This window comes from Coregonus lavaretus (genome assembly GCF_964263955.1).
Source record: "Coregonus lavaretus genome assembly, chromosome: 8".
Taxonomy (NCBI): Eukaryota; Metazoa; Chordata; class Actinopteri; order Salmoniformes; family Salmonidae; genus Coregonus; species Coregonus lavaretus.
In genome coordinates this window covers 37,510,206-37,535,023 of record NC_139995.1, presented here as the reverse complement: position 1 = coordinate 37,535,023, position 24,818 = coordinate 37,510,206, and the positions used below count along the sequence as shown (strand labels likewise).

Here is a 24,818-nt window from a genome sequence, read left to right as displayed (position 1 = left end):
AAAGGAAACTTATAGGTGACATAATCAATACGTGATATGGAACAGGTGCACTAATCAGACAAAACCAAACGAACATAGATAACATCAAACGGTGGCAGCTAGTACTCCGGGGACGACGAACGCCGAAGCCTGCCCGAACAAGGAGGAGGAGCAGCCTCGGCGGAATTGGTGACACTAAACATATGGAGGGTGCTGTGCTGCTTACTTGGTTTAGAGCTTGGGTCTCATCAACACCAACGATCCTGATGAATAACTCATGATTCATTCAGTGAAACTGTAAAATGCTCTGACGTATACCAGAACTACAGCAGTTGCTGACCCACAAAATTAGTGTAATTAAAATGGTGTGACTGGACGTCTGATGTCTGTGTTGTCCTTAATGTCATAGGCTTCTTCCCTTGCCCTGTAGTTACTGAGAGCACAGTGATTATAAACACCACACCTCATTAGCCACCACTATCAGAGGGTACAATGTGAGTGTGACTCATGAGATCGAAACAGCGGATGGCTCCATGTCAAATTGCTTTTGCTCCATGGTGAATTGCCCGGACCTCAACACTAACTCCATGTTCTCCAGTGGAGAACTGAACTGAGGGGGAGAATATAGATTTTCACCACAGTACAGTGGTAATTTCTAATTGGATTATCCAATTAAACAGAACAAACAGAGAGAGAGAGAGAGAGGTAGTCCCAGGTTGAGCCACTCGCTATACACATGCTTCAATCAACTTTTTGCATTGTACGAAGGCCTATGTGTAAGCATTTAAAGAGAGGTTGGGGAGAAAAAGAGGTGTGGGTGTGTGTGTGTTGCTGAGGCCTTATAATTACCTATGGAGTAGAGGAGAGAGTAGCAGAGCCAACATAAATGTTGTATTTATTGCATTAAGCGCTGGGTGAGGTAACTGCTGTTTAATCATTTGATCTGTTCCCAGCGGTGTGGAACAACAACAAACCTTTATGAATAATGCAAAGAATGGATACATCTAGAGGTTACAGCCACAGGTGAATAATAACGTTTTACCACTCAAATGAGAGCACAGAAAGTACAAGTCAAGTCAAGTCAAGTTTATTTGTCTTATGCAATGCACACGATACATAATGGTACACAGTACAATAAAATGCTTTCTTGCAGGTTCACTCTTGACAATGCTGCATAATAAGAATAATAAAAAGGAATAATGAAATAAAATAAGCTCAATGGAATCATTTTTTTGTTAATGTATATATATAGGGAGGCACTCAAACAAATGTACAATTGGATATTTACACCTGTCGGGGAGGGGGAATGGAGAGCAAAGTGTTGAATTGTGCAATAAGTAGTGCAATAATAGTATGAGTCCAAAAGCAACAGTCATGGATATGTAGCGTGAATGTATGTATGTGTGTGTGTACATACACTACATTGCCAAATGTATGTGGACACCTGCTCGTCGAACATCTCATTCCAAAATCATGGGCTTTAATATGGAGTTGGTCCCCCCTTTGCTGCTATAACAGCCTCCACTCTTCTGGGAAGGCTTTCCACTAGATGTTGGAACATTGCTGCAGGGACTTACTTCCATTCAGCCACAACAGCATTGTGAGGTCGGGCACTGATGTTGGGCGATTAGGCCTGGCTCGCAGTTGGCGTTCCAATTCATCTCAAAGGTGTTCGATGGGGTTGAGGTTAGGGCTCTGTGCAGGCCAGTCAAGTTCTTCCACACCGATCTCAACAAACCATTTCTGTATGGACCTCGCTTTGTGCACGGGGGCATTGTCATGCTGAAACAGGAAAGGGACTTCCCCAAACCTTTGCCACAAAGTTGGAAGCACAGAATTGTCTAGAATGTCATTGTATGCTGTAGCATTAAGATTTCCCTTCACTGGAACTAAGGGGCCTAGCCCGAACCATGAAAAACAGCCCCAGACCATTATTCCTCCTCCACCAAACTTTACAGTTGGCACTCTGCATTGAGGCAGGTAGCGTTCTCCTGGCATCCGCCAAACCCAGATTTGTCCGTCGGACTGCCAGATGGTGAAGCGTGATTCATCACTCCAGAGAACGTGTTTCCACTGCTCCAGAGTCCAATGGCGGCGAGCTTTACACCACTCCAAAGCTTGGCATTACGAACTGTTCTTGTGCTGACGTTGCTTCCAGAGGCAGTTTGGAACTCGATAGTGAGTGTTGCAACAGAGGACAGACAATTTTTACGCGCTGCGCACTTCAGCACTCGGCAGTCCGGTTCTGTGAGCTTGTGTGGCCTACCACTTCACGGCTGAGCCGTTGTTGTTCCTAGACGTTTCCACTTCACAATAAGAGCACTTACAGTTGACCGGGGAAGCTCTAACAGGGCAGAAATTTGACGAACTGACTTGTTGGAAAGGTGGCATCCTATGCGTTGAAAGTCACTGAGCTCTTCAGTAAGGCCATTTTACTTCCAATGTTTGTCTATGGAGATTGCATGGCTGTGTGGTCGATTTTATACACCTGTCAGCAACGGGTGTGGCTGAAATAGCCAAAATCCACTCATTTGAAGGGGTGTCTACATACTTTTGTATATATAGTGTATGTGTGCTAAGGTGTGAGAGTCAGTACAAGGAGACTGTTGGTGTGCAGGTGATCGGTCCCGGTTAACGTGTTCAGCAGTCTCATGGCTTGAGGGTAAAAACTGTCTTTGAGCCTGGAGGTTGGAGGTTTTCACCACCCACTGAAGGGCCTTGTGGTCGAGAGCGAAGCAGTTTCCGTAACAGGGCGTGATGCAGCCGGTCAGGATGCTCTCAATTGTGCAGCGGTAGAAGTTGAAGAGTGTTCGTGGGGAACATGCCTAATTTCTTCAGCCGCCGGAGGTAGTAGAGGTGCTGTTGCTCCTTCTTGACCAAAGTTGTGGTGTTGTGGGTCCATGTCAAGTTCTCTGTGATGTGGACGCCGAGGAACTTGAAGCTCTTGACTCTCTCCACTGCGGTCCCATCGATGTGGATCGGGGAATGTTCTCCTCCCTGAAGTCGCCAATCAACTCCTTCATTTTGCTGCCATTGAGGGAGAGGTTGTTGTCCTGGCACCACAGAGTGCCAGGTCTCTGACCTCCTCCCTGTAGGCCGTGTCATCGTTGTTGGTTATCAGGCCTACAACAGTGGTGTCATCAGCAAACTTGATGATGGAGTTGGTGTCGTGCTTCGCCACACAGTCGTGGGTGAACAAGGAGTACAGCAGTGGGCTGAGTACACATCCCTGAGGGGCCCCCGTGTTGAGAGTCATTGTGGAGGTGTTGTTGCCAACACTCACAGCCTATGGTCTGCCCATCAGGAAGTCCAGAATCCAGTTGCAGAAGGTGATGTCTAGACCCAGGGCCCTGAGCTTGGTGACGAGCTTGGAGGGAACAATGGTGTTGAATGCTGAACTATAGTCAATTAACCCTCCTGTTATGTTGTGGGTCAATTTGACCCGTTTCCACTTTTGCGTTGTCTAAAATACTAGTTAACCACTCTTTTTCGCCATGAAATTACATGACTTTTCCTCATTTAGGGTCATGAACCTAACTGCAAAATGTGGACACACTGATGTGTTGTGGAATGTCTGTGTACATTTTGTATACAAACATGATGTTGTGGGTCATTTTGACCCGGAGGCTTTCATGTGTATATATATTTGCACAGGTGCAAAACAAAAAAGTGTCTTTGATTTATTTTGTTTTGACTGGTCCTGGTTGCACTTTTAGAATTGTGTTTGGGTTAAAAAGGGCTTTCCCAAGCTTCTCCTCAGTGTGAGAGCAGCAGGTCCCTGACACAGACACTCAAAAATGAGCTCCAAAAGATTTTCAATCATTGAAGTCTTATCACAAATTCTGGACTGTGACAGTGAAAAAGAAGAAGAGGTTTCAGAGACAGAGGATATTTCAGAGATAGAGGACAATGCTGTTGATGATCCAGATTTTGTCTTCATTGAAGAGGATTCAGAGGAGGAGTCTGCCGTACCATCCCCTACATCAGATGAGAGACAGAGCATGCAACAAGCATCATCAAGAGAAGAGAAGACATGGAAGTCTAAAGATGGTCATATTGAATGGTCACCGTCACCACAACGAGGTCAAGGTAGACTCTCAGCTTCCAATGTAATAAAAATGGTTCCAGGACCTACACGATTTGCTGTCACTCGAGTCCATGACATACAATCAGCTTTTGAGCTCTTTTTACCCCAAGCAATAGAGAAGATTGTTCTGGACATGACCAACTTGGAGGGGAGCCGTGTGTTTCAAGAGAACTGGAAGCCACTGGATCGGATTGACTTGCATGCATACATTGGATTGCTCATATTAGCTGGAGTCTACCGGTCAAATGGAGAAGCAACGGCCAGCCTGTGGAATGAAGAGAATGGAAGGCCAATATTTCGGGCAACAATGTCTCTACAAGAATTCCACATAATTTCTCGGGTGATTCGCTTTGATAACCGTGATACCAGACCGGGTCGACGTGAAAGAGACAAACTAGCTGCAATCAGAGATGTATGGGATAAATGGGTGGAAATTCTACCGTTACTGTACAATCCCAGTCCTCATGTTACAGTTGATGAACGCCTTGTTCCATTCAGAGGACGTTGTCCCTTCAGACAGTATATGCCAAACAAGCCTGCAAAATATGGCATCAAAATATGGGCAGCATGTGATGCCACATCAAGCTATGCATGGAATATGCAAGTTTACACTGGGAAGCCACCCGGCGGAGTGCCTGAGAAAAACCAGGGGATGCGGGTGGTGCTGGACATGAGTGAAGGGCTGCAAGGTCATAACATCACGTGTGACAACTTCTTCACATCCTACCGCCTTGGTGTTGAACTACAGAAGAGAAAGCTGACCATGGTTGGAACAATCAGAAAAAACAAACCTGAACTTCCCAGTGAGCTTCTGAAAATGCAGGGCAGAACTGTGCACTCAACACTAACTCCATGTTCTCCAGTGGAGAACTGAACTGAGGGGGAGAATATAGATTTTCACCACAGTACAGTGGTAATTTCTAATTGGATTATCCAATTAAACAGAACAAACAGAGAGAGAGAGAGAGAGGTAGTCCCAGGTTGAGCCACTCGCTATACACATGCTTCAATCAACTTTTTGCATTGTACGAAGGCCTATGTGTAAGCATTTAAAGAGAGGTTGGGGAGAAAAAGAGGTGTGGGTGTGTGTGTGTTGCTGAGGCCTTATAATTACCTATGGAGTAGAGGAGAGAGTAGCAGAGCCAACATAAATGTTGTATTTATTGCATTAAGCGCTGGGTGAGGTAACTGCTGTTTAATCATTTGATCTGTTCCCAGCGGTGTGGAACAACAACAAACCTTTATGAATAATGCAAAGAATGGATACATCTAGAGGTTACAGCCACAGGTGAATAATAACGTTTTACCACTCAAATGAGAGCACAGAAAGTACAAGTCAAGTCAAGTCAAGTTTATTTGTCTTATGCAATGCACACGATACATAATGGTACACAGTACAATAAAATGCTTTCTTGCAGGTTCACTCTTGACAATGCTGCATAATAAGAATAATAAAAAGGAATAATGAAATAAAATAAGCTCAATGGAATCATTTTTTTGTTAATGTATATATATAGGGAGGCACTCAAACAAATGTACAATTGGATATTTACACCTGTCGGGGAGGGGGAATGGAGAGCAAAGTGTTGAATTGTGCAATAAGTAGTGCAATAATAGTATGAGTCCAAAAGCAACAGTCATGGATATGTAGCGTGAATGTATGTATGTGTGTGTGTACATACACTACATTGCCAAATGTATGTGGACACCTGCTCGTCGAACATCTCATTCCAAAATCATGGGCTTTAATATGGAGTTGGTCCCCCCTTTGCTGCTATAACAGCCTCCACTCTTCTGGGAAGGCTTTCCACTAGATGTTGGAACATTGCTGCAGGGACTTACTTCCATTCAGCCACAACAGCATTGTGAGGTCGGGCACTGATGTTGGGCGATTAGGCCTGGCTCGCAGTTGGCGTTCCAATTCATCTCAAAGGTGTTCGATGGGGTTGAGGTTAGGGCTCTGTGCAGGCCAGTCAAGTTCTTCCACACCGATCTCAACAAACCATTTCTGTATGGACCTCGCTTTGTGCACGGGGGCATTGTCATGCTGAAACAGGAAAGGGACTTCCCCAAACCTTTGCCACAAAGTTGGAAGCACAGAATTGTCTAGAATGTCATTGTATGCTGTAGCATTAAGATTTCCCTTCACTGGAACTAAGGGGCCTAGCCCGAACCATGAAAAACAGCCCCAGACCATTATTCCTCCTCCACCAAACTTTACAGTTGGCACTCTGCATTGAGGCAGGTAGCGTTCTCCTGGCATCCGCCAAACCCAGATTTGTCCGTCGGACTGCCAGATGGTGAAGCGTGATTCATCACTCCAGAGAACGTGTTTCCACTGCTCCAGAGTCCAATGGCGGCGAGCTTTACACCACTCCAAAGCTTGGCATTACGAACTGTTCTTGTGCTGACGTTGCTTCCAGAGGCAGTTTGGAACTCGATAGTGAGTGTTGCAACAGAGGACAGACAATTTTTACGCGCTGCGCACTTCAGCACTCGGCAGTCCGGTTCTGTGAGCTTGTGTGGCCTACCACTTCACGGCTGAGCCGTTGTTGTTCCTAGACGTTTCCACTTCACAATAAGAGCACTTACAGTTGACCGGGGAAGCTCTAACAGGGCAGAAATTTGACGAACTGACTTGTTGGAAAGGTGGCATCCTATGCGTTGAAAGTCACTGAGCTCTTCAGTAAGGCCATTTTACTTCCAATGTTTGTCTATGGAGATTGCATGGCTGTGTGGTCGATTTTATACACCTGTCAGCAACGGGTGTGGCTGAAATAGCCAAAATCCACTCATTTGAAGGGGTGTCTACATACTTTTGTATATATAGTGTATGTGTGCTAAGGTGTGAGAGTCAGTACAAGGAGACTGTTGGTGTGCAGGTGATCGGTCCCGGTTAACGTGTTCAGCAGTCTCATGGCTTGAGGGTAAAAACTGTCTTTGAGCCTGGAGGTTGGAGGTTTTCACCACCCACTGAAGGGCCTTGTGGTCGAGAGCGAAGCAGTTTCCGTAACAGGGCGTGATGCAGCCGGTCAGGATGCTCTCAATTGTGCAGCGGTAGAAGTTGAAGAGTGTTCGTGGGGAACATGCCTAATTTCTTCAGCCGCCGGAGGTAGTAGAGGTGCTGTTGCTCCTTCTTGACCAAAGTTGTGGTGTTGTGGGTCCATGTCAAGTTCTCTGTGATGTGGACGCCGAGGAACTTGAAGCTCTTGACTCTCTCCACTGCGGTCCCATCGATGTGGATCGGGGAATGTTCTCCTCCCTGAAGTCGCCAATCAACTCCTTCATTTTGCTGCCATTGAGGGAGAGGTTGTTGTCCTGGCACCACAGAGTGCCAGGTCTCTGACCTCCTCCCTGTAGGCCGTGTCATCGTTGTTGGTTATCAGGCCTACAACAGTGGTGTCATCAGCAAACTTGATGATGGAGTTGGTGTCGTGCTTCGCCACACAGTCGTGGGTGAACAAGGAGTACAGCAGTGGGCTGAGTACACATCCCTGAGGGGCCCCCGTGTTGAGAGTCATTGTGGAGGTGTTGTTGCCAACACTCACAGCCTATGGTCTGCCCATCAGGAAGTCCAGAATCCAGTTGCAGAAGGTGATGTCTAGACCCAGGGCCCTGAGCTTGGTGACGAGCTTGGAGGGAACAATGGTGTTGAATGCTGAACTATAGTCAATTAACCCTCCTGTTATGTTGTGGGTCAATTTGACCCGTTTCCACTTTTGCGTTGTCTAAAATACTAGTTAACCACTCTTTTTCGCCATGAAATTACATGACTTTTCCTCATTTAGGGTCATGAACCTAACTGCAAAATGTGGACACACTGATGTGTTGTGGAATGTCTGTGTACATTTTGTATACAAACATGATGTTGTGGGTCATTTTGACCCGGAGGCTTTCATGTGTATATATATTTGCACAGGTGCAAAACAAAAAAGTGTCTTTGATTTATTTTGTTTTGACTGGTCCTGGTTGCACTTTTAGAATTGTGTTTGGGTTAAAAAGGGCTTTCCCAAGCTTCTCCTCAGTGTGAGAGCAGCAGGTCCCTGACACAGACACTCAAAAATGAGCTCCAAAAGATTTTCAATCATTGAAGTCTTATCACAAATTCTGGACTGTGACAGTGAAAAAGAAGAAGAGGTTTCAGAGACAGAGGATATTTCAGAGATAGAGGACAATGCTGTTGATGATCCAGATTTTGTCTTCATTGAAGAGGATTCAGAGGAGGAGTCTGCCGTACCATCCCCTACATCAGATGAGAGACAGAGCATGCAACAAGCATCATCAAGAGAAGAGAAGACATGGAAGTCTAAAGATGGTCATATTGAATGGTCACCGTCACCACAACGAGGTCAAGGTAGACTCTCAGCTTCCAATGTAATAAAAATGGTTCCAGGACCTACACGATTTGCTGTCACTCGAGTCCATGACATACAATCAGCTTTTGAGCTCTTTTTACCCCAAGCAATAGAGAAGATTGTTCTGGACATGACCAACTTGGAGGGGAGCCGTGTGTTTCAAGAGAACTGGAAGCCACTGGATCGGATTGACTTGCATGCATACATTGGATTGCTCATATTAGCTGGAGTCTACCGGTCAAATGGAGAAGCAACGGCCAGCCTGTGGAATGAAGAGAATGGAAGGCCAATATTTCGGGCAACAATGTCTCTACAAGAATTCCACATAATTTCTCGGGTGATTCGCTTTGATAACCGTGATACCAGACCGGGTCGACGTGAAAGAGACAAACTAGCTGCAATCAGAGATGTATGGGATAAATGGGTGGAAATTCTACCGTTACTGTACAATCCCAGTCCTCATGTTACAGTTGATGAACGCCTTGTTCCATTCAGAGGACGTTGTCCCTTCAGACAGTATATGCCAAACAAGCCTGCAAAATATGGCATCAAAATATGGGCAGCATGTGATGCCACATCAAGCTATGCATGGAATATGCAAGTTTACACTGGGAAGCCACCCGGCGGAGTGCCTGAGAAAAACCAGGGGATGCGGGTGGTGCTGGACATGAGTGAAGGGCTGCAAGGTCATAACATCACGTGTGACAACTTCTTCACATCCTACCGCCTTGGTGTTGAACTACAGAAGAGAAAGCTGACCATGGTTGGAACAATCAGAAAAAACAAACCTGAACTTCCCAGTGAGCTTCTGAAAATGCAGGGCAGAACTGTGCATTCCTCTAAATTTGCTTTCTCTGAAAATGCAACTGTTGTTTCATACTGCCCAAAGAAGAACAAGAATGTTCTTGTAATGAGCACAATGCACAAAGATGCATCGCTGAGTGCAAGAGAGGACATCAAGCCACAAATAATACTGGACTACAATTCCACCAAAGGAGGAGTTGACAATTTGGATAAAGTCACAGCAACATATAGTTGTCAGCGCATGACTGCCCGCTGGCCTTTGGTGATTTTCTACAACATTGTGGATGTGTCTGCTTACAATGCCTATGTCCTGTGGACTGAAATCAACCAGCAATGGAATGGTGGCAAATTGTACCGACGCCGGCTTTTCCTAGAGGAGCTCGGCAAAGCTCTCATCACTCCCAAGATCCAGAGGAGAGTCCGGCCTCCTCGGTCGACAGCAGCTGCATCTGCCGTCCAGAAAATTCAAGCTGGACCATCAACACATGCCTCCAATCAACCAGAAATGGATCCAGTGGATACAGGCAGTGGCAAGAAACGGAAAAGATGCCAGCTCTGCCCCCCTCGACAAGACAGTAAAACAAGCACCACTTGTGTAGAATGCAATAAATACATCTGCAGAAAGCACACACACACATTGTGTTCAACATGTAGAGAGAAAGACTGAAGGGATAATATGGACCAATAGGGGGGGAAAAAACCTACTTGGGGAAACTGAAAAATCTTGTTTGTGAGAAAGGAAATATGTTTAACAAATAGTTCTTAAATATTGTTTAAAAAAAATAAAAAGTATTGTATTTCTTCTTTCTGAAATGTCTGATAAGACAAAATAAAGTTGTTTCTGTTTTTACTTAATTCTTTGACTGTCTTGAGTGTGTTTAAACTGTGCGGGTCAATTTGACCCGTAACATAGTGGATGTAATTTTTTTTTAGCATAACAGGAGGGTTAACAGCATTCTCACATAGGTGTTCCTCTTGTCCAGGTGTTATAGAGTCGTGTGGATTGTGATGGAGATGGCATCTTGAGTGGATCTGTTGGAGCGGTAAGCGAATTGGAGTGGGTCCAGTGTGTCTGGCATGCTGGCCTTGATGTGGGCCATGACCATATAGGAGTGGTTTTCCACAAATAGACAGGTATTTTCCATTCCATGGCAGCAAGATCTTATCTATTTTTGCTAACTTTATATTAAAATATCTTCTTGTTTTTCATTGGGGGAAAAAAAACACATCTCGCTTTGTTCAAATCAACAAACAGTTGAACTACTGCTCATCATTAGAGCACTGCTCACCTAATCATCAGCAGCACTGTAAGCTAGCTTGTCTTTTCCGAAAATGGGTCAAGAAATCTTCAGACCAAGAACTATGTGCATTCGAAATAGCACCTTATTCCAATATTTAATGCACACCAAATATTAGCCATAGTAGGGATTGTAATACAAAAATATATATAGAAAAGCAATAAAATACAACAATTGTTAAAGAAATAAACTACAACTACACTATTTCATTCTAGATAGGGAATGTTGAAAATAATTAGTATTAGACTTTCCATTTATAGTATTTTATAAATTGATAAGACAGCATTAGAAGAAAGGATAATTAACTAAATAATAGATCTTCAAATATAAGGAACTGGAACACAAAAGTACTCAATCAACATGGTAGAGATAAAACACAGCAAACAGAGGACATAGAAGGCACAGTATGTGGGTATGTGCGGATGTATTGTGATGGAAGGTGGGGTGTGTGTTTTTGTGTTTGGAAAAGTGTGGAGTTAAGTTAGTGAAAAAGGAAAACGGTTGCAAATCCCAGAGCCCATGTGTGTTTGTGAGCAGGGGTTGTGAGAGAGAGCTTTCAATTTTATGCAGATACGGGATATACATTTTAAAATAAATTATAAATATAGTTTATTTATTTATTGTCCTATCATGATGGAACTGTCCCCAACCCTATACCCTAGACACCAACCTGAGCGACCCATACACTAAGGTGACATCCTTATCTGTTTTATGGGACTACTGTAAGTAGCCTATTAACAGCCAAATCAGAAAGATGAATGCGGTCAGAGACCTACTAAAGCAGCACCGCCCCCTCAAGATTCTGAGCCTGCCTAGCAGGGTTGGTCCTACAAAGCCAAAGTCCCCTGATGGGAGAGTATAATATACAAGGACATTTTTAAAGCTGCTAATGAGAACCTTGACAACCTTTTACCTAGCCGGTGGGGATTCCGGTGGAGTGCCCCCACTCAGGTAGTGGCAGTGCTTGCAACACTAGCTGCAGTAACCCATGGGGAGGGGGTCACACTCTGACAATCAGAGAGGGGGCATATTATTGTGGCCCTGGTGGTCTGACTGCACAGAGATGATTGGGAAAATGTTCACAACGGGGGACCAGCTTGTGTGTGTTTCAGGGGAAGGGGGTGTATCTGATCTCCATCACCTAGGACTTGACAATGGTTAATCAAATCTCCCAATTTTTGCTTGTTTTTGCTCAATTTTGCATGCCTTCTCAAACAGCTGCAACTGTATATGCACTCGTAAATCAAGGTTGTTTGTGGGGGAAAGGAGTTGAATGTGTATGAGTGTGTGTGTGTGTGTGTGTGTGTGTGTGTGTGTGTGTGTGTGTGTGTGTGTGTGTGTGTGTGTGTGTGTGTGTGTGTGTGTGTGTGTGTGTGTGTGTGTGTGTGTGTGTGTGTGTGTGTATGTATCCCACATCTGTTGCTAGGGGGTAAGGATGTTAGGGACAATATAGGATTAATCACAATAATTGTTTGCTAAAATAATAAGTGCTTGCCAAAAATGTAATGGCAATCCTGATTATACAGTGGGGAAAAAAGTATTTAGTCAGCCACCAATTGTGCAAGTTCTCCCACTTAAAAAGATGAGAGAGGCCTGTAATTTTCATCATATGTACACGTCAACTATGACAGACAAAATGAGATTTTTTCTCTCCAGAAAATCACATTGTAGGATTTTTTATGAATTTATTTGCAAATTATGGTGGAAAATAAGTATTTGGTCACCTACAAACAAGCAAGATTTCTGGCTCTCACAGACCTGTAACTTCTTCTTTAAGAGGCTCCTCTGTCCTCCACTCGTTACCTGTATTAATGGCACCTGTTTGAACTTGTTATCAGTATAAAAGACACCTGTCCACAACCTCAAACAGTCACACTCCAAACTCCACTATGGCCAAGACCAAAGAGCTGTCAAAGGACACCAGAAACAAAATTGTAGACCTGCACCAGGCTGGGAAGACTGAATCTGCAATAGGTACCTAGTGAATGACCTGCAGAGAGCTGGGACCAAAGTAACAAAGCCTACCATCAGTAACACACTACGCCGCCAGGGACTCAAATCCTGCAGTGCCAGACGTGTCCCCCTGCTTAAGCCAGTACATGTCCAGGCCCGTCTGAAGTTTGCTAGAGTGCATTTGGATGATCCAGAAGAGGATTGGGAGAATGTCATATGGTCAGATGAAACCAAAATATAACTTTTTGGTAAAAACTCAACTCGTCGTGTTTGGAGGACAAAGAATGCTGAGTTGCATCCAAAGAACACCATACCTACTGTGAAGCATGGGGGTGGAAACATCATGCTTTGGGGCTGTTTTTCTGCAAAGGGACCAGGACGACTGATCCGTGTAAAGGAAAGAATGAATAGGCCATGTATCGTGAGATTTTGAGTGAAAACCTCCTTCCATCAGCAAGGGCATTGAAGATGAAACGTGGCTGGGTCTTTCAGCATGACAATGATCCCAAACACACCGCCCGGGCAACGGAGGAGTGGCTTCGTAAGAAGCATTTCAAGGTCCTGGAGTGGCCTAGCCAGTCTCCAGATCTCAACCCCATAGAAAATCTTTGGAAGGAGTTGAAAGTCCGTGTTGCCCAGCGACAGCCCCAAAACATCACTGCTCTAGAGGAGATCTGCATGGAGGAATGGGCCAAAATACCAGCAACAGTGTGTGAAAACCTTGTGAAGACTTACAGAAAACGTTTGACCTGTGTCATTGCCAACAAAGGGTATATAACAAAGTATTTAGAAACTTTTGTTATTGACCAAATACTTATTTTCCACCATAATTTGCAAATAAATTCATAAAAAATCCTACAATGTGATTTTCTGGATTTATTTTTCTCATTTTGTCTGTCATAGTTGACGTGTACCTATGATGAAAATTACAGGCCTCTCTCATCTTTTTAAGTGGGAGAACTTGCACAATTGGTGGCTGACTAAATACTTTTTTCCCCCACTGTAGGTAACAATATTTTGCATGAACTGCCTACATTATTTGTTAATTATGGGAATTAAGATATGCAGGATTTTTTTATATATATTTTTTACATTTTAGTCATATAGCAGACGCTCTTATCCAGAGCAACTTACAGTTAGTGAGTGCATACATTTTCATACTGGTCCCCCGTGGGAATCGAACCCACAACCCTGGCGTTGCAAGCGCCATGCTCTACCAACTGAGGTACACGGGACTATAGCTATATATAATGCAGATCGAGGTGAGGGCAATGGAAATGCTTTTGGCGGTTGATCTGCTTCTGTTCTGTGGGTGGCACTGTGTGCTCTTTTCAAAAGGATGGGTCCCAGACTCTTGGGGGCCCTGGGATCCAGGGTGAAGGGGGTGGTCTGCTGGTCACTGGGATGACAACCCAACTTTGGATGGGGAGGGGTTTTAGTGGGTAGAATAGTGGGGAACAATTGGAGGTTTACATAGTAGCAATGCAAATATCATGGTACAACTATATGGACACTCAATCACTATGGTACTTTTTAATGGTGAGTTTACAAACATATATTATGATAAATAGATTTGAAACTTGTATCTCATTATGGTAAATGGTGAAATAAGTATAGCCAGTTATAATTGCAATGGCTTAGGAATGGAAAGGAAATGGAAGGACTAACAGTACAGATAGATAGCAATAAAAACTGTACCATATAGGCTCAGAATAAGTTAGAGGAAAAACTAAAAGAAATGGAGGAACTTATTCAAGAAAGATCAAGTGTAATATATTATAAAAATAAATCGAACTGGATGGAATATGGCGAAAAATGCACCAAATTATTTTTTTATCTTCAACATAGAAATGCTACCAAAAATAATTTACTGAAACTTTTTACAAATGACGGAGTCACCCATGATTCAGCAAACAATATTTTGAAAGAGGAAGTAAAGTACTTTAAGCATATTGATTTATTTTCTATTAATAATTAAAAATTAACAGCTGTAAAGAAAGACTCATGTGAGGCCAAATTACAGAGGAGGAACATCTTGATGCAATTAAAGCCTTTAAAACTCCAGGGATGGATGGCATACCAGTGGAGGTATACCAAATCTTTTTTTATATACTCAGAGGACCGTTTTAGGCATGTTTTAACCACTCCTATATAAATTGTAGCTTATCAGACACTCAACAAGAAGGTCTGATTTCATTATTACTGAAACAGGATCCAAGTGGTAAATATAAAGATCCAGTCCATTAATAAAATTGGAAGCCTCTTACACTTCTCTGTTGTGATGCAAAAATTCTAGCAAAATGCATAGCGCATAGAATTAAAAAGGTATTGTCGGATTTTATTCATCTAATCAGACAGGTTTTTTTTACATGGACGATACATTGGAGATAATATAAGACAAGTACGGAGACAATAGAACACTATGAAAAATCTGGGAAACCAGGCCTGGAATATTTCAATTTTGGAGAATCTCTTATAAAATGGGTTAAAGTTATGTATAGAAACCCTAGGTGTAAAATAGTAAATAATGGCTACTTCTCAGAAAGTATTAAACTGTCAAGAGGAGTAAAACAAGGTTGTCCACTATCTATTTATTATTGCCATCGAAATGTTAGCTGTTAAAATCAGATCCATCAAGGGGTTAGAAATCCTGGGCTTAAAAACGGTGTCATTGTACGCTGATGATTCATGTTTTCTTTTAAATCCACAATTTGGATCCCTCCACAGCCTCATAGAGGATCTAGATACTTTTTCTAACCTCTCTGGATTACAACCAAATTATGATAAATGTACTATATTACGTATTGGATCACTAAATAAATGCAACTTTTACATTACCGTGTAGTTTACCAATAAAATGGTCTGGTGGTGATATTGACATACTCGGTATACATATCCCAAAATAAATAAATGATCTCACTCCAATACATTTGAATATAAAGTTATAACTGTCTATTTGTGGAAAAATCACCCCGATTAACTCTTTAGTCATATTCCAGTTTACCTAATTGCTTATGCTCTTGCCTACACCTAGCGACCTGTTTTTTAAATTATATGAGCAAAAAATACTCAATTTTATTTGGAATGGCAAGCCAGACAAAATTAAAAGGGCCTATTTATATAACAAATATGAATTCGGAGGGCAGAAATGAGTCAATATTAAAGTATTAGACCTCTCAGTAATACAAAAGTTATACTTAAATCCGAACTGGTTCTCTAGCAAATTAGTAAGAATGTCTCACCCCATGTTCAAGAATGGCCTTTTTCCCTTTATTGAGATTACAACCTCTCACTTTCGGTTATTTGAAAATGAAATCATCTCCAAAATATCTCTATTTTTAAAACAAGACATCGAATGTTGGTTGCAATTTCAGTTTAATCCACCAGAAAAGACAGAACAAATAATACAACAAATATTGTGGTTAAACTCAAATATACGAATTGATAAAAAAAACGTTATTTTTCGATAAAAAAAATAAAATAAAAATAGGTATAACCTTTATAAATGATGTCATAAATAGGACTGGTGGAGTTATGTCACACATGCAGCTAACAAAAATATATGGAAATGTCTGCTCTACCCAAAATTACAACTAAATTGTGATACATAAAAAAAGTAGACCAGTTTCATTTAAGGACCAACAGATTTACAGCTGTGCCATATAGATTGCAAAATAGTTGGGAAGAGATTTTCGATGTACCGATTCCATGGCACATGGTTTATGAACTGATACGCAAAACGACGCCGGATTCAAAACTAGAATTGTTCTATTTAAATTATTATACAAAATTCTTGCAACCAATATAATGTTATATATATGGGGGATACAACCTTCCCAGCTCTGCAGATTTTGCTGCGAAGAGACAGAGTCATTAGATCATTTATTTTGGTACTGTCCATATGTAGCTTGTTTTTGGTCACAGGTCCAGGAATGGCTGAAGAACTGCAACATTTACCTGGAGCTAATTCTGCAGATAGCACTACTGGGTGATTTGAAAAGTCACAGTCAATCGATCAATAATATAATAATACTTTTAGTAAAAATGTTTATCTTTAATTTACAATCTGTTGAAACTATGAGAATAGAAATGTTCAGAACTTTTGTGAAACATCACAGCACAGTTGAAAAATATATGGCAAATATAAATCCATTCCAGCCTTGTGTAGGTCTACAATCTTGTCCCTGACATCCTTGGAGAACTCTTTGGTCTTGGCCATGGTGGAGAGTTTGGAATCTGATTGATTGATTGCTTCTGTGGACAGGTGTCTTTTATACAGGTATCAAGCTGAGATTAGGAGCACTCCCTTTAAGAGTGTGCTCCTAATCTCAGCTCGTTAACTGTATAAAAGAGATCTGTCCACAGAAGCAATCAATCAATCAGATTCCAAACTCTCCACCATGGCCAAGACCAAAGAGCTCTCCAAGGATTTCAGGGACAAGGTTGTAGACCTACACAAGGCTGGAATGGGCTACAAGACCATCGCCAAGCAGCTTGGTGAGAAGGTGACAACAGTTGGTGCGATTATTCACAAATGGAAGAAACACAAAAGAACTGTCAAACTCCCTCGGCCTGGGGCTCCGTGCAAGATCTCACCTCGTGGAGTTGCAATGATCATGAGAACGGTGAGGAATCAGCCCAGAACTACACGGGAGGATCTTGTCAATGATCTCAAGGCAGCTGGGACCATAGTCACCAAGAAAACAATTGGTAACACACCATGCCGTGAAGGACTGAAATTCTGCAGCACCCGCAAGGTCCCCCTGCTCAAGAAAGCACATATACAGGCCCGTCTGAAGTTTGCCAATGAACATCTGAATGATTCAGAGGAGAACTGGGTGAAAGTGTTGTGGTCAGATGAGACCAAAATCGAGCTCTTTGGCATCAACTCAACTCGCCGTGTTTGGAGGAGGAGGAATGCTGCCTATGACCCCAAGAACACCATCCCCACCGTCAAACATCGAGGTGGAAACATTATGCTTTGGGGGTGTTTTTCTGCTAAGGGGACAGGACAACTTCACCGCATCAAAGGGACGATGGACGGCGCCATATACTGTCAAATCTTGGGTGAGAACCTCCTTCCCTCAGCCAGGGCATTGAAAATGGGTCGTGGATGGGTATTCCAGCATGACAATGACCTAAAACACACGGCCAAGGCAACAAAGGAGTGGCTCAAGAAGAGGCACATTAAGGACCTGGAGTGGCCTAGCCAGTCTCCAGACCTTAATCCCATAGAAAATCTGTGGAGGGAGCTGAAGGTTTGAGTTGCCAAACGTCAGCCTCGAAACCTTAATGACTTGGAGAAGATCTGCAAAGAGGAGTGGGACAAAATCCCTCCTGAGATGTGTGCAAACCTGGTGGCCAACTACAAGAAACGTCTGACCTCTGTGATTGGCAACAAGAGTTTTGCCACCAAGTACTAAGTCATGTTTTGCAGAGGGGTCAAATACTTATTTCCCTCATTAAAATGCAAATCAATTTATAAAAATTTTGACATGGGTTTTTCTGGATTTTTTTGTTGTTATTCTGTCTCTCACTGTTCAAATAAACCTACCATTAAAATTATAGACTGATCATGTCTTTGTCAGTGGGCAAACTTACAAAATCAGCAGGGGATCAAATACTTTTTTCCCTCACTGTATGTGGGAACTCCTTCAAGACTGTTGGAGAAGCATTCCAGGTGAAGCTGGTTGAGGGAATGCCAAGCGTGTGCAAAGCTGTCATCAAGGCAAAGGGTGGCTATTTCAAGAATCTCAAATATAAAATATATTTTGATTTGTTTAACACTTTTTTGGTTACTACATGATTCCATATGTGTTATTTCATAGTTTTGATGTCTTCACTATTATTCAACATAGAAAATAGTAAAAATAAAGAAAAACCCTTGAATGAGTAGGTGTGTCCAAACTTTTGACTGGTACTGTATATTAAAAAATATTTAATGCACCACATTCTTTTGGTCAAAAGTAGTGCTCTATATAGGGAATAGGGTTCCATTGCTTGCTGTTGATTCAATGCACAGGAGTCTCCTGGGTAAAGTAGTGTTTGCTAAAAGTTTTTCTTGAGCGCTCAAGTGTTAACAGTGTTTGTGGGGTTAAGAGTAGCTGTTAGGAGTAGGCTAAGTGTGGGGCTAATTTGGTGCAGTGTGTTTTTTCCTTAAGAATAACTGTTAAGAGTAGGCTAGGAGTAGTGCTAAGAGTTGCCATCAGAGCTCCAGCACTGCTAGGTTCCAAAGGCTCTTACTTTGGGTTTCTTGAGCAGGTTAGGCGAGAGCTTGAGGCTGGTGACGTAGCCTCTGTCGTCTCCCACGATGATGATGGGGTAGAGACAGGGTTAAACTCAATGTGAGTCAGCTTGGCCTTTTTCTTTGCCACCACCGGCTGCTGACAGATGGCCTCATATTTGTTGACACTAAGGTCCAAGGTGGACCTGAGAAAAAGCAAAGGATTGATAGAAAGAGTCAGGGAAATGTCATCTCATACAAATGCAAGGGGAATCCATTGGTCAAATCTCGAAAGCAATACAATGTGTGATGATGGAAATCAAAGCCGAAACATGACTGACCCTGCTGCCGTTTGGAATGAGTGTTATAGCTGACAGCTCATAGAGTTGTTTATAGAAAAATATGAGATATTCTCTTAACAAATCGAGTTAGGCATGTCTACTTATCTACACGACCCTTATCTACTACAGCTGGTAACCTCTGAGTGACAAACCAATTCATCAAGGCGAGAGAGAGAGAAAGATTCTCAGTGGGAATGCAACTCGGACCATCTGGTGTGGGTTCCAGTCAGAGTTTGAGTCTGCACAACTCTGAGGGTGTGTGTGTACGTGTGCGTGCCTTGTTATTCAAGTGACCCTGACAGGAAGAGCTTGCCTTTTCAGTCGATACCCTAGGATCCTGACATTTAGTATCGCTGCAAATTAGGCCAATTACACACACACACACACACACCCCTTGCGCTGAGTCACCAGAGCCTGGTCAGCCCAGTCGGTCAAAGCAGCTAGCACAACAAGCGGGTTGCAGCTGCACTATTCTCGGTAGGTTACGCAAAAAATAACAATAACGACAAACACCACGTCACAGTGTGTTTGTGGTCAGTGATCATTTTGGTCATTAGCAGCAGTGACAAAGCAAGCAACCCACACAGCCAGCGGTGACATTCTAAAGGAGGGACGCTGCTGACCTCTTGGCTTGCTATCACTCATGCAAGGGATTGTTCATCTCAATGAGATAATATTGAATGAGTATTTTCTGGATACATGTGTTGAGAATTAGTCCAGATATTTCTATTGCAAATATGTAGGCTATTGCATCCTTTTGCCTGTCATCTTCAGTGAACCATGTAATTCCCAGTCCGGGAGGACTGGAGTAGAGGACCCAGTGTTCAGCCATATCAGACAGCACCAGTGTTTTCAGGTCTGTGTGCAGACAAAGTGATGGAGCAGGCGTTTCATAGCACTTCGTCACATATAAGTTGGTGTCACCTCTTAGCCAAATGAAAGTAACTGTTTTAGACATATTTTCTGAATAAATTAAGACAGACAGTGAGAGGACATGCCTTGATCTCTCTGCTTAAATTTGGTTTCTTACCTTGCCACCAGTGGTAACTGCAGAGAAGACAGTAGCGGAGTAAAGAGACCACGCCACATCTCCCACGGCCACGTTCAGGTCAAAAGTGAACATTGGGGTTCTACAGAGACAGGGTCACTGAAGTAAAAGGACTCGGTAATGGATACAAACACTAATACTATAAAACCAAGATTACAATATTTACCTTAAAGATAGTAGAAAAACAAGACATCCAACTGTCAACAGACCAAGATCAATTCAACGTCTATTCCACGTTGGTTCCACATCATTTCAAAACAACGTTGATTCAAACAGTGTGTGCCTAGTGGGATCATAGACACCTTCTCTAAACTCTTGTAAGACCAGTCACAGTACTTGAGAATTAGTCATAAGTGGGAGAGAAAGTTCATCATAAGTGGGAGAGAAAGTTTATTTGAGATGGGGTGCAGGTGCAAGTAAAAAGTTAGAGTAAAGAGCAAAAAGAACAAAGACAGACATTATTCTTCTGAGACAGAAAAAGAAAAGGCTTGAAAATCAAAATGAATACCACCTCGTCATGCTAGAGCCTTCATTAGGTTGAGACTTGAGCCGATGAGTAAATGCAACCTGCTCCATCTCTTATCCCACCAAAAACGTCCTCTCTTCTCAGTGTATTGTAATGCATGCAATTTCTTCCTGCAAGGTCTTAAGGGTCTTCAGTGGCGATTTTAGCATGTAAATCTTGGTGGGGCAACAAAAAAATAATATGTTGGATGCATGCCAGCAAAGCCACTACACAACACAATACTAAACAATACATTAATTGCACTATAACGGTGACAAACGGTGCCCACAAACTGTTAGGGCCTACATAAAGCTGTCCCAACAGCAGAGTCCCAACGCCTTACCATTGCTACACCTGGCTATCAGCAGAGCCTTGTCTCAGAGCGAAACAGCGAGCTAGGACGGATGTAGTCAATACAACTGAAGCCTCTGAAGCTAAGCAGGGTTGGTCCTGAATGGGAGACCAGATGCTGCTGGAAGTGGTGTTGGAGGGCCAGTAGGAAGCACTGTGTAGGGTGCCATCTTCGGATAGGACGTTAAACAGGTGTCCTGACTCTCTGTGGTCACTAAAGATCCCATGGCACTTATCATAAGAGTAGGGGTGTTAACCCTGGTGTTCTGGCTAAATTCCCAATCTGGCCCTCATACCATCATGGCCCCCTAATCATCCCCAGCTTCCAATTGGCTCATTCATTCTCCCTCCTCTCCCCTTGACTATTCCCCAGGTGGTTGCTGTAAATGAGAATCTGTTCTCAGTCAACTTCCCTGGTAAAATAAGGGTAAAAGAAAAACGGTAGAAAGAATATAATGTTTTCGACCTGTCCTCAGTCTTTTGAAGTGCAGGGCAGGCAGGCAGACAAGTGGAGCTAGATGCATCAGAAAGATTTACCTGATCAATGCCATATCTTTGGATCGATTCCTCATTAAATGAGGACAGACTCATACTCATGAGAACAAAACAGTTTGGGTCACTCTTCACATTACAGGGCCCTGATTCCAGAGTAACAACAGTGGCATCAGGCAGTTAAAGCGGCAATCAGCAGCAGTAGAAACAATAACTGAAGCGTACTCACCGCCCCTGTTTCAGTCAAAAGCTGAGGATGGGGCTGGAGAAATGTAATCACTCTCAAATTCATAGACAGAGCTATGATGCTAGGACAGACCATCCATTATGTTTCAATTATATTTTTATCCATGTTTTGAGACTGTATAGTATTTTTCATATATTTATTTAGTTTACAAACATTGGAGTAAAACAAGCGTATATTTTGAGTTCTGATGGTGTACGAAAGTTGAACTAAGCTCATGAAACATTTATAAGTTATATTCTTCAAGAATCAATGGGTACATATTGATGTAGCAACTGCTGATTGCCCCTTTAAAGAGTTCTGAACACATTGACTCTTAATTGTTTCTGTTTACTAAGATAAAAAGTAGGCTGTCAATCAAAATGTGGTCCCTAGACTAGAAAGATAGTAATTCTATATCGAACAAAAATATAAACCCAACATGTAAAGTGTTGGTTTCATGTTTCATGAGCTGAAATAAAAGATCCCCGAAATTTTCTATACGCACAAAAAGCTTATTTCTCTCAAATTGTGCACAAATTTGTTTACATCTGATTGGCTGGGCCTGGCTCCCCAGTGTGTGGACCTGGCTCCCCAGTGGGTGGGCCTACGCCCTCACAGGCCCACCTATGGCTGCACCCTTGCCCAATCATGTGAAATCCATAGATTAGGGCCTAATGAATTTATTTCAATTGACTGATTTCCTTCTATGAACTGTAACTCAGTAAAATCTTCCAAATATATATATATATATTTTTTCAGTATATGTGGATAGAAAGACGCGTGGATTCAAGGGGGTGCGGGGGCAGCTGACTGATATCAGTAGTTTCTCACAGGCCGCCAGGCTGAAGCCCTGATTTATGTCACCTACTTCCGACATTTTGTGACTCACAGCCCATTCAGATAGATGGAGTTACAAGGACTTGTATCAACAGGAGAAAGTAGTGCCAACCTAATCAATCCACATGATCCTATTCAAATAGCCATTTAAGTGTGCAGATGGACTACTGTTCAAAAACTAAGAGTTTGTTGAACTTAATAACTGGCTCCTTTACCATGCCCCCTAAACAATGTAGAATCTACAGTATTCATGTTTTTCAGAGGTTTCTGAAAAACTCTTCTGTTGTTTTCAAACCCCTTTCAACCTGATTGAAGATGTGATATTATTGCCAGGTTTTATGGCAGATTGGGGGTAGGTGCTAAACTAATGATTGTGGAGTGATACTTACAAGTACACCAACAGTCTGCCCCAACACAAAAGACCAAAGCAGGCAGTCAATATCTCAGTGGTAACGATCAACACAATTAACACAGTCTTGACAAGACTGAAGTCAGTTGAGAACCAGTTGAAAAGCACTGAACACGTCTGTGTTTTTGATGTGTTCAAGCCATCTGCTGGTAGTTCTGTGTATAGTCATAAACATGGGCTTGATGAGAGAGAGCCAAGCAAAAGGTTTTCATGGAAAGTTGACTGTAGATACTTGACTGTATTCAGTAAAATATTTCATTATAGCTGATATAACTATCTAATTGGGTGTGTCAAATTATCTGACAGGCAAATTACATTGAAAGAGGGTGAGGAAAGTGCTGAATATGGTTGGACATCTTGGAATAGTTTTCACAGTTTGTAATGTAATAGTTGGGTGAAAGTTGAAGCAAGACCTAGGTTGGGCTGTCATCTTAGAACAGAAGGATCCCAGATCTGTTTGTGTTGTCTTGCCAACTACTATGGTCATCTTCACATGATCTGGGACCAGGTCAGTGCTGCAGGAGATGAAGACCTTGGGGTGGAAGTGGTTCCACTTAACTGCATCCACCGCCATGTTGTGTGCATTGTAGGTTTCCAGGAAGCCCTTGGAGCACTGGAAAGATATTTTAGAATTATTAGGATCCCCATTAGCCGACGCCAATGGCGACAGCTAATCTTACTGGGGTCAACATAACGAATAAGACTTTACAGACAAAAGTCTTTACATACTGTACATTTAAAAACATTAACATGTAGTGTGTGCATGCATCTATCAGTTACACATACAGTGGGGAAAAAAAGTATTTAGTCAGCCACCAATTGTGCAAGTTCTCCCACTTAAAAAGATGAGAGAGGCCTGTAATTTTCATCATAGGTACACGTCAACTATGACAGACAAAATGAGAGAAAAAAAATCCAGAAAATCACATTGTAGGATTTTTAATGAATTTATTTGCAAATTATGGTGGAAAATAAGTATTTGGTCAATAACAAAAGTTTCTCAGCACTTTGTTATATACCCTTTGTTGGCAATGACACAGGTCAAACGTTTTCTGTAAGTCTTCACAAGGTTTTCACACACTGTTGCTGGTATTTTGGCCCATTCCTCCATGCAGATCTCCTCTAGAGCAGTGATGTTTTGGGGCTGTCGCTGGGCAACACGGACTTTCAACTCCCTCCAAAGATTTTCTATGGGGTTGAGATCTGGAGACTCCAGGACCTTGAAATGCTTCTTACGAAGCCACTCCTTCGTTGCCTGGGCGGTGTGTTTGGGATCATTGTCATGCTGAAAGACCTAGCCACGTTTAATCTTCAATGCCCTTGCTGATGGAAGGAGGTTTTCACTCAAAATCTCACGATACATGGCCCCATTCATTCTTTCCTTTACACGGATCAGTCGTCCTGGTCCCTTTGCAGAAAAACAGCCCCAAAGCATGATGTTTTCACTCCGATGCTTCACAGTAGGTATGGTGTTCTTTGGATGCAACTCAGCATTCTTTGTCCTCCAAACACGACGAGTTGAGTTTTTACCAAAAAGTTCTATTTTGGTTTCATCTGACCATATGACATTCTCCCAATCCTCTTCTGGATGCACTCTAGCAAACTTCAGACGGGCCTGGATATGTACTGGCTTAAGCAGGGGGACACGTCTAGCACTGCAGGATTTGAGTCCCTGGCGGCGTAGTGTGTTACTGATGGTAGGCTTTGTTACTTTGGTCCCAGCTCTCTGCAGGTCATTCACTAGGTCCCCCCGTGTGGTTCTGGGATTTTTGCTCACCGTTCTTGTTATCATTTTGACCCCACGGGGTGAGATCTTGCGTGGAGCCCCAGATCGAGGGAGATTATCAGTGGTCTTGTATGTCTTCCATTTCCTAATAATTGCTCCCACAGTTGATTTCTTCAAACCAAGC

At 42.6% G+C, this 24,818-nt stretch overlaps 1 pseudogene across 1 annotated transcript in view; it reads right to left on the bottom strand.

Annotated features, from left to right (window-relative positions):
- The window catches only part of LOC311134038 (dynein axonemal intermediate chain 1-like), a 43,802-nt pseudogene that overhangs the window by 6,219 nt on the left and 12,765 nt on the right, over positions 1-24,818 (bottom strand). The window contains exons 6-8 of the transcript in view: positions 23,322-23,521; positions 20,071-20,170; positions 18,720-18,905 (exon numbers count right to left, since the gene is read on the bottom strand). The product of the transcript in view is annotated as a dynein axonemal intermediate chain 1-like (transcript). The remainder of the gene's footprint in view (positions 1-18,719; positions 18,906-20,070; positions 20,171-23,321; positions 23,522-24,818) is intronic.